The sequence below is a fragment of the Oxyura jamaicensis genome, chromosome 9 (assembly GCF_011077185.1).
Source record: "Oxyura jamaicensis isolate SHBP4307 breed ruddy duck chromosome 9, BPBGC_Ojam_1.0, whole genome shotgun sequence".
NCBI classification, from domain to species: domain Eukaryota; kingdom Metazoa; phylum Chordata; class Aves; order Anseriformes; family Anatidae; genus Oxyura; species Oxyura jamaicensis.
The window spans coordinates 16804218-16819656 of record NC_048901.1 but is presented as its reverse complement, the minus strand read 5'-3'; the positions used below and the strand labels follow the sequence as shown (position 1 = coordinate 16819656).

The 15439-nt window shown below is 61.9% G+C and overlaps 1 protein-coding gene across 1 annotated transcript in view; it reads left to right on the top strand.

The window, feature by feature from the left end:
- Positions 1-2342: 2342 nt before the first annotated feature.
- The window catches only part of EPHB3 (EPH receptor B3), a 39302-nt gene continuing 26205 nt past the window's right edge, over positions 2343-15439 (top strand). Inside the window, exon 1 of the mRNA XM_035335239.1 lies at positions 2343-2354. The gene's annotated coding sequence lies outside the window, so the exon portion shown is untranslated. The remainder of the gene's footprint in view (positions 2355-15439) is intronic.

Here is a 15439-nt window from a genome sequence, read left to right as displayed (position 1 = left end):
GAGAAATGGGGAGCGAGGGATTTTTTTTAATTATTATTTTTATTTTTAATTCGTACTGTGTGTTTGGGAAAGGAAGACAAGGATTTGTTAACCACCACGCTGCGACCTGTGGCCCCGTGGGCATCCCGAGGAGCTGGCACAGCCCGGGTTCCACGTGGCCGCGTGCACCCTGGGGAACCAAACCTGGGGCCGGGGGCGGTGCAAAGTTCCCCCGATCTCACCCGGGAGCATCGTGGCCCAACGGACTGAGCCCTGGGTAGCCTCCAAGCCATTAATTAATTTTTAGTGGCGACGAACCAGTGGTTGGTGCAGGATTCTGGGTAGAGGCTTCATGTAAATTGTAGCAATTTGCTGGCTCTGCCACTCTAAATCCCGTCTAATTATACCGAGGGTAGCATCTGACATTAATTTGTTACAGTATTTGTGTACTGAGCGCTAGACATTTTGGGGACGAATTTAAGAGCAGCCTTCAGATCTTTGCCCTTGCAATCCGCTGTGAGTCGCAAGCGACAGAATTTAGCCGTCTGGTTACCTGACTACGTTGGGGAGTCGGTGATTTTGAAGTCCTAAATACTATTATTTTTATCCGCAATCATTTCGCAGTCACAGAAATTGGCTCTCTTTGCTCCTAGCTGCCCTTTTCAGCCTCTGATCTGTAAAATAAGACTGACAGCAACTTCCAGACCCTGGCAGCAAGGCACAGCCCCGGCCACGTGCCCGCGGAGAGCTGGGGCGGGGAGGATGCCCGGGACCAGGCTGAGGACGGGGCCGAGCGGGGCCAGGTGTTCAGCCAGAGCTCTTGGAGGATATTACTGCTCTGCTAGATAAGAGAAATGCGAGGGATGCGCTATACTTAGAGTTTCGAAACACTCTTGGCATCGTGGCAGATCAAAGAGGAACGGTGCAGGCAGCATCCCGGAATAGAAGGCAAAAGAGGGAAAAGATTTGGAATTTGCTGGGGAAAAAAAAAAAAAAAAAATAACGCTGAAACCAACGGCACGGTGCTGACGGACTAAAAATAGCAAAGAAGGTATTAGCAGCGGCTGCGAGCTCACGCTGGTGCTCAGCTCCGTGCTGGGCTTGGGGAGCGAGGCGGGGAGATGCCCGAGGGATCGCCACGTGGGGACAGAGCCACTGCTGCCCCAGCCGAGCCCCAGCAGCAAGGGGCAGCCACCAGTGAGTTTTGGGGCATGCCCTGTGCTGGCCGTGCCCCCGAGCAGCCTGTCCTGCCCCTGTGCACCACAGCAGGCTGTCCATGTCCCGTGGGCAGCTGTTTTCCATCCCATAAAGCAGAACGTCGTTGCAGGATCCTGCACCAGCAGCACCAGGGGCTTTGCGTGACCCCCTCCAGCCCACTGTCCCCACGGCAGACTTGTACTTGTGGCATCAGGGACAGCTTTGCCCCTTGCCACCCAGGCCAGCAGGCTGGCGGTGCCAGAGGCACCCGAAACGCAGCCCCCTCCCCAAATCAGGGCGAACCAGGCAGGGCTGGGGCAGCCCCTGCAGGACATCAGTCCCAGCTGGGTGATCTGGGGGCAGAGACCAGAGCCCCACGGCAGCCACCTGTGAGTGAGGGGGGCCGGGGGCCCTTATAAGCAGCAGGGGCAATGCCCCCAGCTGGGTGCTTTGCATTTTCCAGCCCAAGGGATGACAGCTCGTGTCTGGGGGTGCCGAGGAGCCGGCCTGGCCATGCCACGTGCCGCCTGGTTTCCTCTTTGGCCGTGCCAGACCCTTCCCCGCCAGCTGAGCTTGAGGTGAGGCATTAGTGCTGGTATCTCTGTTAATATTAGCATGAAGCAATAAAGGTAACCTGATTGTGGGAAGGCAGGGAGACCAGAGGGTTTGGAGCCGTTCTGCAGCGCTGCTATTAGAGAGCTCCAAATAGGAGTTATTAAATTACTGCAAGGTACTGCAGGCTTCTCCTAACGGGGAGACTCCGGCTTGGCTCAGAAACTTAAGCTCTGGCTTGTTCAGGTTAATTAAAAGAGAGCTGGACATCTTCCAGGGCCTCGCTTCTCCTTTCTGACGGCCACCCCCTCCTCTCCAAGTCTGTGCTGTGCCATGGCCCCGGGCAGGGTGCGAGCCCTGCTGCGGGGTGCTCCAAGCCCCTCGGGCACCGGCACCAAGTGGGGGTGGCAGCGTGGGGGGACTGAGGCTCATCCACAGCTTTCTGTGCTGCTCACCACGAAGGCAGCTGCTCTGCCTCCACCCTGCTGTGCCATCACCACGGTCCCCAGCAAATTCCTCGTCCCTTCATAGGAAAACCGGCCGCGAGCATCAGCATGGCTGCAGCTCTGGGTGAGCCACAGGGCAGGAGGGAGGCAGGGTCCTCTGCTCCTCCTGCTGCTGCTGCTTTGGGCTGTGTTTCCCCGCACCGTGCTCAGCTGCCCCTGCTGCTGCTTTGACTCCCCTCTTGGCTTCTGTGGGGGCTTTTCAGCTGTTTTTTGGCCGCCCCTCGCCCCGCAGCACATCACCTGCGAGGTGGCCGGGGCTCTGCAGGCAGGTGGCTGTGCTCTGCGCCCCTCAGTGCTGGCAGGGACTTGCAAAAGGGCTGGGGGCTGCACTGACCTTCCTCCTCCTCCTCTTCCTCCTCCCCGCATGGCTCAGCGTTCCTGGCTGCGAGGCAAGGAGAGGCTTATCCAGCAGCTCCTGCCCCCAGACCTCACCCTGACTTCAAAGCAAAGACCCCTCCATCCCCCCTGGGTGCTGACCCCGAGCCCAGGCACCCCCTTCCCGAGGGGAAATTTGGGGCTGGGGGTTTCCTGGGTGGGCCAGGAGGGGTCTGTCCTGCGTCTCGCTATCGAGGGATGTGGCAGGTGAGGTGGGGTCCCCAGGGTCACTGTGTGCCCCCGTCCCCATGCCTGCCCCAGCTGGGATCTGGGCTGGGCTGGCGGAGGCGCGGGCCCCGCGTGTATAAATACCTCTCGCAGCTCCGTCAGTGACTCAACCCCCCGAAAGGCTTTTTTGGACTCATTTTCCCAGAGAGAGTTTAATGGGGTTTGTCGTGCCAAAACCCCAAGCTATGCCTCACTTTCATCCCCTAATGCAAGCCATATATCAAGAGACACTAACGGAGCAGGGAGGGTTTCTGACAAGGGGATCCTGGGAACAATCAGCCAATACCCCCCCTCCCCAGCCTCCCCCCTCCCCATTTTATGCATTCCTGGTAATGTAAATAGAAAGGAGAGCGTTCGCAGCCCTCCTCGGACCCGCGCAGCCGAGGAGCCCATCTGGGGACGGCGCCAGCAGCCTCGCAGGCAGTCTGCTCTCGAGGGCTTTGGCCGGTTCCTTTTGAAGTGTCTCGAGTGTCAGTGCCAGCGCTGGGTCCCCGGGGAGAGGGTCCCCAGGGCCACCCGTGCCCCAGAGCGTCCCTGTTCCATGCCCGTGGGGACGGGGAGCAGCAGGTGAGGGGGGGTGCGGCTCAGCTGGGATCCTCCTGGTGAGGTTCTGGCTGTGTTTAAATGTCCGTGTTTGCTCGCTGTGCCTGGTAGCAAGGTGGGTTTTGGCTCTCCTGGAGGATGCAGGGCGTGTACGGCACCACGTCACCTGGCTGGGGACCTGCAAGCCAGCCTGGGCGCACGGTTTTGTGCCCATGAGCTTCACTCACAGCCCCAAGAGCAAACCAAGCCCTCCCCAGCCGGGGCGAGGGAGCCCCAGTGAGCACACCTCATCCTTCTAAGGAGGAGAAGCCAAAAAGTCTCCCTAGGATGTGGGCTGACAAGGCTGTTCCCCTCCCTTGCCCCCACAAGTAGGGCCAGCTGTGGGATGCCCAGACTGGGGAAGGGGCTTGCTCACCCTCAGGTTATCTCCCCTCTGCTCTCTGCTAGGTGTTGGTAATGTGGCAAAACACCAGGAGGAGGAGGAGGGCTGCAGCCTCCCCAGCGTTTGTGGCTGCAATTAAGGCACGTGTGGAGTGGGGAACAGCACCAAACCGATGCATGGCTGAACCAAACCCGCTGTCAGAAATGTCACCCTGGTCCCACGCAGGTGAAGGGTGTCCTCGTGGGAGGAGAGGGGTCAGTTTGTCCCCACCCTGCTCCTGATGGTTGTGTGAGCTTTGCCTTGTGGCTCCCTGGGCACCGGGCCATAGAGTGGCACTGCTCCGGGTGCCCACAGGAGGTCCTGCGAGGGGCAGGTGACACTGGGTGGCCCTGGGGGACCCCAGGGAGTGCACAGGGGGCTGAGGGCATCTGCAGGGGTTTTATTTGCAGGGACCAGCCCTCCGTGGCCCTGAGGTTTACGAGGCCGCCGATGCGGCTGCTTCCTTGTGGGCTGCAGCAATAAACCTTGCCAGGGGGGTCAGAGGTGACCGTGAGCGCTCTTATGCGGGCAAAAACGGTGTTCTGGGATGGAAACTGAACTTGTCGAGCCATAATCAGAACCAGCGGGGTTAAATTCCTACGGCTGACTGCCGAGGACTTAGCCTAAACATCTCCCTGGTGCTGCTCGGGCTGTCCCAAACAGGATCCGACCGCGTGCGGTTGTTTGGGCAAGGTCAGGGCTCGTGTGCCGCGTGTCCCCTCCGCATGGACGGGCAGGGAAGCGGCGCTGGGGCCGCTTGTTCTCCTCCATCTCGGAGCTCATTGCGCTGGGTGAATGCCTCTGCACCGCCTGGGAGACTGAAAGCAACCCGCAGATGGATGCAGCCTTAACCGGCTCCCGGCTTCAGGTGTCTGCAAAGCACGAGGGTGAGGCTGATCCTGGAAACCTGAGCCCTGTAATTGTGTTTTTATTTTTTTTTTTTTCTGCCCCGGTGATATCTGACGGGTTGGTTTGTTTGTTTGTGTGCGCGTTTGTAGTGCTGCTATCAAAGGAGGCCTCGGCAGCGATGTGCACAGCCTCTTAAAAAAAAGGTGTGGGGGGACAGGACTGCCCTGGAGCCAGCACCAGCTCCTCCACACCGAGCTGCTGCACGCCCGGTGTGCGCACCCTGCCTGGTGGCGGCTCCATGGCCCGTGCTCCTGGGGATGGGGTGGGAAGCTTGGCCTCAGCCCTCTGAGCGCCCACCTGGAAACAGCTCGGCCACCTCCCAGCTCCGCTGGGGCATTCCAAGCTGGAGCAGACCCCCCCCGATGCCTCTCCTCGGTTGTGGAAAGACCCTGCGAGGAAACCGGTGAGAGACGCGGAGGCGTAGCCACGCAGCCGGAGGTCCCCGTGCTGCCCCCCGGGGCTGGCTTCTCCACGGACCGACCCCATAGCGGGGTGGGGGCCCCTCAGCAGCATCCGCCACACGGAGCTGCCCCTAAACCCGCACGGGTCCCAGCGTGGTCCCACCTCGCCAGGTCCCAGTTCCCTCCTCCTGCCTGCAGGAGCAGCGTTGGTGCTCGCCGTGGTGAGAGGTTATCACGGGGCCGAGCCGGCGGCTGGGGGTTAGCGTCGGCGTGGTTTGTTACGCTCATTAATGATGCGCAGAAGGCAGCGTGTTAGCAAAAAAACGTGACACATTTAGGTTAGTTAAGGCTGGAGGACTCCGCCGCGGCAGGAATGGATTGCACAAAGATATATGACATTCACCATGGGCCCGTGCAAGATGATGCATTTGGATAGACTAATCAAGATAATTCACATATATTGTCCTAAATTAATTATAGCCACTAAGTACAAGCCCAACATGTCAATGCGGACAGCTCAATTAAGAGCTCTTATTCAATATATGCTGATGGTCAAAAGAGCAAAGAAAAGATTACAATGGGCAGAGAGCATGGAGCGAGGCGGTGGGAACGTTGCGTAAATCAGCACGGCTCCGGCGGCGGAGGGGAGGGTGAGGATGGGCACAGGGCAGCGTGGTCAGAGGATAAAAAGTCACAAATAGGGGCCTGCTCCTGCCCTGCTTTTCTGATAAGCTCTTAAAAATGGAAGAGAGGGAGCAGATGTTAAAATACCAAGGTACAGGGGGAAAGAACAGGGCTACCTTCAAAAGCAAGCGTGGTGCGGGGCTGTGGCAGCGGAGCTGGTGAGGATGCGTGCCCCAGGGGTGGAGGAGAGGATGGGGATGTGCCCCAGGGGTGTGGGCAACAGGGAGACTGCTCAGGAAGGAGATGCAGGAATTCAGGAAACCACCCCAAGGGGCTCCAGAGCCTCTCTCGAGATGGGGTCTCGTTCTCGGGGTCATGCTGACACCGGGTGCCTTGTGGCCGGGTGCCTCATCTCGCCCTGAGCCCTGGAGCCATTGTGGGAAATCCTCGGGCTGATTTCCTTCCTCCAAGAACGCAGCCAGCATCGTGCAATCTGTTTTCATTCCTATTTCATGAGAGGTGAATAATTGATGAGAAACACAATGCGGGGGGGAGGAAGTGAATACATATCTGTGTACAGGCGCGCGCACACGTATGTGGTGTTAGAGAGAACCGAGGCTCGGGTGTAGGGAGCACGGGGTCACCTGTGGCAGGAACGGCGGCTGGAGGAGGAGTTTGGGGGCTGCAGGGGCTGGGATGGGGGTGCTGGCCCCTATGGAGGGGAGGGCACAAGTAGGCTGCCCGGGGGGACCCCAGCTCTGGGTCAGGCAGGGGCACCCACAGGTGCGGCAGAGCCTGGCCCGGCACATCCTGCCTGCCAGCCGCAGGGTCGGCGGCTCCAGGTTCCCAGGTCTGATTTATCACCTCGCTGCCTTTTTTTTTTTTTTTTTTTTTTTTATAAATGGGTCATTTCCCATCCCGATCCCACAGACAATTGCAGAAGGCCCTGGCACCGCGCCACGAGCTCCTTTCAACTTCATAGCGAGTTCATCAAAGGCCCGAGACGCCATTTCCCCAAATAGTAAAAGTGTCAGAGAGACGGGCGTGTTGGGAAGCCGCCGTGACAGCCAAGTGCTTAATTAGCGGTAATGCAGGGTTTACAGCCCCCCTCGCTGCCTCTCCCCCCACACACACACTTCTGGGAAGGGCGCGAGGGGTGAGGCAGGTCCCGCTGCTGCTCGGTGACCCGTGATGTCCTGTGGCGCTGGCGGTGGGGACGGGGACGTCCCGTGCTGGCTGCTGCAGGAAGCTGAGCAGAGGTTTCCCTGTGTGGCAGCATCCCCGTGCCCATGTCCTGCTCATGCCCCAGCACCCAGGGGTGCCCCTGCAACCTCCGCACCCGGATGATGGACCTGAGCCTGGGGATGTGCTGGAAACCCCGGAGCAGGGTCAGCAACAGTAATGCCACCATTCCCATGGCTGTCTCTGTGCAGAGATCTCGTGGCTCCTGCAGGATGCCCCGTGGTGGGGAGCCAGGCCTGCTCGGGGGGCTCTACACCTACATACCGCTGTCATTTCCCCTCTCTTTCTTTGCCTCTCTGTGCTAATCCTCTCCCTTTCCCACAGAAATCGCACTTCCCTGCCAGGCACGCTCACCGCCTGTCTCTGGGCTATTTTTGCCGCATCCTTTTGGAGGCACAGCAGCCAGAACCGAGCACGGCGACTTCAGCGTTCAAAGGCGGACCGTAAGCTTTAATGGAGCTGGTGGCATTATAACATTCGCACTCGCCTTCCCCACCGCTTTCCTAATATAGCCCGACACCGGCCGGGATTCTCAACTGTGGCGGCGCGCGGAGCAGCTCCCTGCTGTCCTGTCACCCCTGACCTGGCAGGTGGGTACCATTTTCCATCAGAACTACTATATCTAGCGAAGCCTGGAAAGAAAAATAAAATAGTAATAGAGGGATTCAGGGGCTGCTGGCTCCCAGGGCGGCGAGGTGCCATGGGCGGTGTTCCCACCAGTGGTTCCGGCGCGCTGGGCGGGCAGGTCTCTTGCTGCAGGATGCTGCATGGGGGCACAGGCAGTGAGCTCTTCCATCACTTGGCTGGAAAAATACGATGTCCCACGCTGGGATGGAGTTGGTTCCAGCAGGAGCACCACCGTGCCTTGTTCTGCCACCTGGCAAGCGCCACCTCACCCCTCCAGGGACGCGCACACGAGTGACGGGAGCGGAGAGAGGCGATGCGCGGTGCCGTGGCACGGCTTGCCCTCGATGTTCTCCATCCCCCCCGGGCGCTGGAGCAGCGTGGAGCTGATAGAAAGCAGATAGCAAGCTGACTTTCATTAGGGAGCAGTCTCGCAGGAGCGCCGGCTCCCACCACGGGGCCCCGCTCGCACCCAGCGGGCTGTGACGCCAGCGGCTGTGCCGCGCTCCCCAGACAGGCACCGGGTGGCGTTCCCCGGAGCATCCCACGGCACCTTCGTGGCGCTGGCTGCATCCTGCCAGGGACGGGGTGACAGCCACGACAGACTGAGGTCCTGCACAGAGGTCGGTGCCACCTGGAGAAGCCCACAAGGGACCCGGTGCTGGTGGCTGAGCGTGCCGGGGCCGTCCCACCTGGCCGCAGCTCCGCGGCCTCCCGCTTCCTGCGCTCCCCCCCGCCACCCTCCTCGGCACGGCTGGGGCCTCGCAGCTACAACCAGGAAACTATAAAACTTTACAGAGTGCGGCTGGAGAGAAACAGGAATTGCTGCAGTAACTGCCAGAAGGGCCAGCGTTAGATTCACAAGATTTTCCAGGGCTTGGACTCGCCAGGAAGGGATTTATCCACCTAGGAGGAGCTGTAAAAACTAAAATTAAATTCTTCATCTCAGAGAGGGAGGGGGGAGAGAGAAGAAAATGCTTGACCTCCCTCCCGAATGCTCTGCTGGAGGCCAAGGGGCTGAGGGGGGCGCAGGGCATCCGTGGCTGCACCTGCGGCACCCCGGGGGTCCTGCCCCAAATCCTGCGTGGGGGTGCTGCGTGTCCCGGACCCTCCGGTCCTTTGCCTTCAGGACACCATCGGGGGGGGGGGGGGGGGGCTCTGCGGGTGCCAAGGTGAGTGTCCCCTCCCCGATCCCTGTCCCAATTCTGCATGGATCCAGCCCACGTGGTAACACCCTCACCAGCAGGCGAGGATGATGCTGGGCACCGCGTGGGAGTGATCTGGGACCCCCACGAGGGGCGAGCAGGGGCGTTCCTCCAGCCACCGTCTGGGATCCAGCACCGAGGGCACCAGTTCTCAGCCTGGGGACATTTCAGGGCCCAGGCCACGCAGACACCGGGTGCAGATGCAGGCTGTGTGCCTCTGCCCGCCTGCCTTCCCTGATGCCTCTCCCATCAGTGGGCAGGCGTGGGGCAGGCGCGTCCTCCTGCGCCCCATCCCATCCCCATCCCGCCAAGGTCCCAGCTGTGGAAGGAAAGCCTCCTGCATCCCTCACAGCTGTGTTTTGTTGTTTTTCCCCCAATATAAAGGTGGAGGGAAGTGCAGAGATCCAGCCCTGGTAGCTTTTGGTTTACCAAAGGTGCTTGCTGCCGCCGGCGGTGGGGATGGCTCCCGCAGTGGGAGAGGCCGGCAAGCACGTGCTGGGGAGAGCAACGTCGGGCCCGGCTCTTCTTAGGAATCCGGTGCTCCCCAGGCTGGGGAACCAAACTGGTGTGCTGGGAACCCACTTCCAACAAGTTTGCTTGGAGAACCACCCTGTCCCAGAGCCCGGCTGCTCCGTGCGGACGCCCCGGTGCCGCGCTGCTGGCCGGCCCTCCCCAGGGCTGATGCGCTGGGTTTGATTTGCATTGTTTTCCTTTTATCTGAGTTTTTTTTTTTCCCCCCACTGCCTGCCGCAGGTTTTACACTGAATGCATCAGAGCACTGCTGTGAAAGTATGTACGGGGAGCGCTCTTTTGTCGCTTATTCTGGTTTTCTTTCTTTTCTTCTCTTTTTTTTTTATTTTTCTGCCCATTACTGCCAGTGCAGGCTCTTAAAATAACTAGCTCCTTTAACCCCCGTCCCTTTGTTCCCTGCCCGAGCACGGCTGGGTGCCATCTTGCGAGGGAGGGAGGTGAAGTGTCAGGGCCCCGCGGAGAGCTTGAAAGGAGCTTTGTGGTGGCACCAGGGGACAGGGTGCTGCGCCCCGAGCCCCCGCGTCCCCTGGTGCGCCCGGCGCTGCGGGACCTCCCCGCTCCCTCCGGCCCAGGCCCTGGGGTTCCCCGGGGAGGATGGGGATGGAGGCCACGTGGCTGCCTTGACCCCGGAGTGGGAAAGGGCAATGGCAAAGGAGGTCAGGGGCTGGATCCGGCCCTGTTGGGAGGCGATGGCAAAGCCTGGGCTCACCCCTGCCCTGCCAAGTGCTGGGGCAACAGGCAGCCCCATCAGGATAGGCTCCCCGGCACCTCTCCAAGCAGTGTGGGGAGCCCAGTCCCTGCATCCCCCCGGGGAGGCAGCAGCAGGGGGATCCCCTTGGCCAGAGGGGGAGCGGGGTGCACCCAGCAGGGCGCTGCCAGCGGGCTGGGCTCCACTGCCCGTGGGGTGCTGGGGCTGGGCTGGAGCCAGGCTTGGAAGCGTTAAGTCGGAGGCTCGCGCCGTGTCTGGGCACGTCCCCGCTTTGTTTATTCCTTCGACTTATTATTTTGTTCAACTATTTATTCCTGGCTGCCTTTTTCTCACGGTTGCTGTGTTTATTTAGCGCAGCTCGCCCGGAGCCCTCCGGCTTCTCGCGCTGCTGAGCGCAGCCGCAACCCCCGTGCAGCAAGTGCAGCCCCGGGAGCCCTGAGGCTTCCCCGAACACTGGGTCTGTGCCGCACGCAGGGGCGAGATGTTTTATCAAGGGGGCAGGGAGGCAGCAGCATGCAGGGCAGGGCTCGTGCCTGCTCAGTGCCATCAACGCAAGGTGTGCCTGCCCACCACCACGACCTGCAGGGCCGGGGAGGCTGCACGGAGTGGAGAAACCCCTGGCAGAAAGGAGACAAGTTTGGGAAGTGGCCCACAAAGTGATGCCACCGCCCTGCCATAGGTGATGCTGCTGGGGGACCCCCCATCCCTGCCAGCCCCCCGAGCTCCCAGGTGGACCCGGAGCCCATCTCTGGTGGCACCAAGGAGCAGGGAGGTGCCAGCATGCCCCCGGCCTGGCCCTGGCTCACCCTGGTGGTCCCAGGCCCCGCAGAGCATCCCTGTGCCGTGGCAGCCCCTGGGGACCCGAAACGCCGGGTCCTCTTGCGCTGCGGCTGCGGCTGGGGGCCGGGGAGCCATGGCAACCCGGCGAGGATGGGGGTTGCCATGGCGACGGGAGGCGCAGCATCCGGAGCGGCTTTGGGCGAGGGATGCTCCAGGTGGGATGCGAGGCCGAGCTGGGGTACCCCTGGGGCTGGCATGGGGAGGGAGGGGGGGTGACACCTTGGGTGTGGGGCCCAGGAAGCCCCCGCTGCCCCACGGGCTGCCCCTGAGCCTGCATCGCCTTGGGATCAGCGGGTTGAGGGGGTCCTGAGGCGGGTCTGGGAGGCTGCGTGGGCGCTGCCGGCAGGGAAGGGACGAGGGGAGAGCAGGAGGAAAGCGGCTTCCCAGCCAGGAATGATGTTTGCCAGACGCCGATGCTGCTTTTGATAGCGGGGGGCATCCTGCTGCCCGCAGGCGCCCACGTTTCACACACCTCCGGGCAGCTGGGGCCGGGCCCCCACCCTGCAGCCTTCTCCTTTGGACCCCCCAGTGCTGCCTTGGCAAAGCAGGAGCCGCAGGAGGCCTGGTGGCTCCTTTCCCTTTCAGAAGGAAGGGGGCAAAGGGAACCATTATTTTTTTTTTTTTGCTGTAGCATTTCTCAGCACCACGGTACAGAAGCGGCCAGCATCACGGGTAACACCGCAGCGTGCGCCCCCAGCACGCACCAACCCCGCTGGGTTTTCCCCAGGGCTCGTCCTCGGCACGGCGATCAGCTCCGGAGCCAGGTCGGCAGCCACCCTTCCTCCCCGCGGTGCTCCCAGCACCTCGCGGGCAGGGCCCTTTCCCCTCCCGTGCAGGAAATGTGGCGGGGCTGCGCCGCCAGCGTGTGCCGGCAAAGCGGGCTCGCGAGCGCTCGCAGCGATTCCCAACCCCGGAGCTTGCGGCCGGGCTTCGCCTCCTAAGCCTGCTTCCAACGTCTTGCGCCGGGAGAAGCGATTTGTCTGCAAATGTATGTGGTTAAAATAAACGCCGAGAATTTTAATCCTGGGAATTTGGAAAGTAGGAGATTTAGAATAACAAAACCCTTTCGTATGGCGCTTAATCCAAAATTAGATGGGATTTCAAGTTTGTTACGGTGCTGGCTGATCGTTCCTCGGCCACCTCCTGCTCCGTGCGGCCTGGGGGCAAGTCGGGGTGCCCGGGTGGGGGCTGCTGGGGACCCGTGGCTGGCCCCCGGTGCTGGGGGTGGTGAGGGGGGAGCGAGTGCTCTTCATTGTTGACGTGGAATGGATCTCCCACAGCTACTTAAGGTTTTAATTGCCCTGTGATTAAAGTTTTCATTACTAAGCAATTAGCACCTGAAATTTTAAGTGCTGAAGTGTTTAACTGCATCCTGAAGCTTGCCAGAGGTGCGGGGTGGTGGATGTGGGTGGGACGGGAGAGAAGGTTTTGAAGTGGGGATGGGGAGCGGCGGGAGAACGGCCTCCTCGCTGGGCTGCCACCAGCAGTGCCGGCTGCCCCATCCCTCCCCATCGTGTCCCATCCCTCCCCATCGTGTCCCATCCCTCCCCATCGTCTCCCATCCCATCCCACTCCACCCCATCCATCCCGCGGGCAGCGCCGCACGGCGCGGGGAGGAGCACCCGGAGGGGCGAGCGCCCAGGCAGCCTGGGAAGGAGACAGGCTGGAGCCGGCCCTGACCCGGCGGGAGACGCCGGCTGGGCGAGCTGGCACGGGGCGGCCCTCCCCGCCCTGGGAACGGGGCCCCCCCCGGGGTGCCGGGGGTGGCAGCGGGAACCCCGGGGCAGCCACGCGGAGGTGCCACCTGCGATGGGAACAGCGCGAAGGGGACCCTAGCGTGGCTCGCGCCACCTCGCTGTGCATTAGCTAGCCCCAAAATGGGGACAATGCCCCCAGCCTGGCTTCCCACAGCCCCCCCCCCCCCGCTCCCAGTTAGGGGGACCTCGGGCAGGGTTTTCCCTCTCCCCTTCAAGCACGCGCTCGCTCCTGGCGGCCACGCTATCTCCTGGCGGTGCCCTCGCCGCGTGGCCAGGAATGTACGCCCGCCTGTTTGTTTTAAAACTTCTGCCGGGCGCTTTTCATTCGGTGCCCCTTAGATCTTCTGAGAAAACAGGAATAATTGTTCCCTAATCGCCTTCTCCTTATTAACTCGGAGCTGAGGTTGCTCCATGCAAATGAAGCGAGTGCCGGCGGTTGGGCGCACCAGGGCAGGGTGTGCAGCTACAGCCCGCGTGCACCTCCAGGGCTTCATGCTGCCTATGCTGTGCCCATGCCAGTGGGGACAGCAGGGACAGCGACACGGGCACGGGGGTGACACGGGGCCGGCAGATGCCCGGGTTTCTCCACGCACCCATGGGTGCGCCTCTGCCAGAGGTGACAGCGTGCCCGGCACACGGGGACCACGGCAGTGTCCTCGGCGCGGTGTCATTGTGTCACTCGGCCGGCTGGCACCCCAGAGCCAGCCTCCGCCCGCAAATTCCACGCAGCCACCACAGTTATTTCCTATTGTGCAGGCGGAGGAGCCCTGCCAGCGCTGCTCCCGAGGACGGCACCCTCCGGCTGCGATGCAGAGGCAGCGAGAGGGGACCCTCAGCTCATCCAGCTGCTGGCCCCACTGCGGGCCAGGACCCGAAATCCTCAGCCCCAACCCGGGACCACGGCACCCTCCTGCACCCTGGGGAGAGGCTGCTCGGAGGCACCAGCCCCGTGGGAGCTGGTTAATTACAGCACACGTGGGGAGAGGGGATTACAGCCAGCTCCCTGCACCCGTGCTCGCCCCCCGCTCCAGTTCCTTGTCCTTTTCTGAAATAAATTCCTTTTGGGCTGAAATTTGCCAGGCGCGGCTTGGCTCCGAGGGGAATTCTCGGGGAAAGTTTAAGCAAAATTTGCTCAGCCATTTTTAAGTTATTCAAGTGTGAATAAGCAATTTCCCCGTGTGCTCCGTTCAGAAATTTCGTGCTCGGGTAACTCGGCCCTCTGAAATCGCGGAATAAACCGGGCTGCTGCGTCTCGCTGCACGCGTTGGTGCCGACGGGGAGGATCTCCCAGGAGCAGCTTCACGAGGAGAGGCGAGTCTCCCCACGCCACGTCTGGGCCATCTTTAAGTTTCTTGGCGTCTCCATCTGCCCCCCCAGGTAGCCCCTCGGTAGCCCCCCTTCCCCAGGGACACAGCACCACTCCCAGCGCACGGGTAACGGTGCTGGCCTGGCCACTTGCTTCTCCCTCGCTCGTCTCCTCGAGCAGCAACTTCTGCTTCTTGGCCCTACCTTTGCCATTTTCCTCTCTTTCTCACCTTAAACGAGCCGCCCAGCTCTCCAGGGCACAGCCAGTCCCGTTGGGCCCCATGCCCGGGACGTCGAGGTGCCGCAGCACCCCCAGGACTCGCCACCCTGCCGAGCCCCGCGGGGATGTCAGCCGGGTCCTGCAGCCCCCCGGCAGCGGTGGCGGGTCAGCCACCCCCAAACTGCCTGCAGCTCGGTCTCTGCACGTGGCCAGGGCTTGGGAAGCCAAACCCTTCTGCACCAAGGGAGGAGGAGGCGGTACGGACATGGGACGTGCTCGGGGCCGTGCACAGAGCAGAGGCCGGCTGTGGCTGGCCCCGCTAACCCCCCCCCCCCCCCCCCCCAAAGATCCCATTCCCTCCAGAAGCTGCGGAGAAGGTGGCCAGGAGCTGCAGCGGGTTTCTGGGGCAGGTTTCTGGGGCAGGGAGCGCCGCGGCGGGGCGGCGAGCAGCGAGGTGCTGCCTGCAGATGGTGCCGGGGGCTGCCCAGATGGCGGTGCCGCGGGGGCTGCCCGGGGGGGGGGGGGACGCACCCGGCTGTGTGCTCCCCTACAGCAGCCTGACAGAGCTCCCAAGCACCCCGGGGACTGGCAGCACCAAAATGTCCCAAAATCAGGGACTTGAGCACCGCTGAGCATCTGAGGAGGGGACATGCAGGTGGCGGGGGGCTCGCTCCTGCCCTCAGCAAGCAGCCCCAGCCGTGTTGGGGTGGCTGGGGCACATCCCAAGAGGTCCGGCCCCGCACCCTTGTGGTCCCCCAACCCCAAGCAGCCCCTCGTGGTAAATTCTTCCACTCTGCGATGGGGCACAGAGGGCGAGGACAGGTCACAGCCCCGCACAGGGCCCCAAAACCTCCCCGGGAACCATTTCCCATGAGTGGTGGGGAAGGTGGAAAACGGGTGGAAAACGGGGGATCCCTGCAGGGTCCTGTGTGTGTGTTGTCACCCTGGCCAGGACCCCAGCAGTGAGCTGTGTCACCGCGCTGGGAGTCACGGTGTGAGGGGGATGGGATGAGGTGGGGTCAGACGGGACTGGTGTGTTTTGTTGGGTGGGTTGGGATGGTAAGCGATGGGATGGGATGTGTGGGATGGGATGGGGTGAGATAGGACGGATGAGGTACGTGGAATGGGATGGGGTGGATGGGATGGGATTAATGGGATGGGATGGGATGGGATGGAGTATGTGGGATGGGATGGGATGGGATGGGATAGGATGAATGGGATGGGATGGATGGGATAGGATGGGATGGGATGGGATGGATGGGTTGGGATGG